General features: G+C 58.7%; 1 protein-coding gene across 1 annotated transcript in view; it reads right to left on the bottom strand.

Moving 5' to 3' along the window:
• Positions 1-1379, bottom strand: part of SALL4 (spalt-like transcription factor 4) — a 15038-nt gene that overhangs the window by 13340 nt on the left and 319 nt on the right. The window lies entirely within an intron of this gene.

Genomic DNA, 1379 nt, shown 5'->3' with positions numbered 1-1379 from the left:
AAGCCCCAACAACAACAACAAAAAAGCAGCTGGCCATTGCCCCGGAGAGCACGGTGTGTAGCGATCCTCCCCTCCCCGCACACCTCCCCCGCCCCAAGCGGGCCGCATCAGGAGTTATTAACCCTTTTGTTTCAGCGCAGCCCCGGAGGTGGCTTTCCAGCAGTGGGCAGAGATTTACATGTGGAAACATCACCTCCATCCCCCAACCTAACCATATGCACAAAGGAAAACAGTCATGCATTAAACATGGGATTTATTGCCTTCTGGCCAGCTTGCTGTTTCTTAAGTCACCATTAACCGGACCCAACAATTGCACATTTCGACTCAAAGAAGAGAGGGGGGAGGAGGCAAAAATTCAGAGCCCGAACCTCCTGAAGGGCTGGGAATAAGCAGCTCCTGTAACGTGCAGTGGTACCGTACGGTTTTAGGGATGCCCCCCCCCCAAAAAAAAACCCCGTCCCTTAGGAAGGCAGAGAACCCAAAGAAAGTTCTTGGGGGACACACAGAGGGGTCTGGGCACAACGACCGCAACAACTCCGAACAAACGCAGCTCACTACCAGCCTCCCCCCTTCCCCACCCGGGACGTGTCCTCCTCCCCGCTTCACTCTCGTTTCGGAGCAGGACGGGCACCGCGGGAGCTTCCCCAGGTTCCGAGGGCGTTCGGAGAGGGGGGAGAGCCCGTACCGGAGCCCAGGGAACCCGCAGCCCGGCTGCCGACAGCCCCCCGCGGGAAGATGTCGAGGAAAACCGGGCACGCTCCGACCCTTCCCCGCTCCCGTGGGGGGGGGACACGGGCAAAGCGAGTGTCCCCCGCACGCCCACCCGGGAGCTCTGGGCTAATTTGAGCGCAAATTCATACTTTCCCCTCAACGAGGCAAAGGGCTGTGAGCTCCCCTAAAAGGAGGGACGGCGATTTGCGGGAGCGAAATCCCCCCCCCCCGCACACACCGCCCAAATACAAAGCGCTCACGCACACCCCACATTAGCTCACCGGAGTTATTTTAGGAAGTCGGAAATCAAAGATGGCTGGAGGTCAAGCTACAAAAGGTCCAGGGCGATTGTGATCTCCAACAAAAATAGTCCGAGAGGGTTTTTTTTCCCCTCGTTTTTTTTTTTTTTAAGCCCCACAAAAATCCTCATGTAACTACCGAGAAAGTCTTAAATAGACCGAGGGAACCACACTCCAGCCGTTTCCTACCCCTGCGAAGATTGTTCGCAATTCCTTCCTCTCCCCCCCCCCCCCGCAATCCCCTCCGCCTTAGGGAAGCTTTGGGGTTCACCTCCCATGAGGCTGCACCCCCCAAGGCAGCGGGGCCGGCGCAGCCCCGCGCCCCCCACGCAGGTTCCGCGGCACTCGGGGGTGCGGGGCATGGGGGGG

This window comes from Haliaeetus leucocephalus, unplaced genomic scaffold (assembly GCF_000737465.1).
Source record: "Haliaeetus leucocephalus isolate CR32 unplaced genomic scaffold, Haliaeetus_leucocephalus-4.0 Scaffold273, whole genome shotgun sequence".
Taxonomy (NCBI): Eukaryota; Metazoa; Chordata; class Aves; order Accipitriformes; family Accipitridae; genus Haliaeetus; species Haliaeetus leucocephalus.
This window is presented reverse-complemented; position numbering and strand designations above follow the sequence as displayed.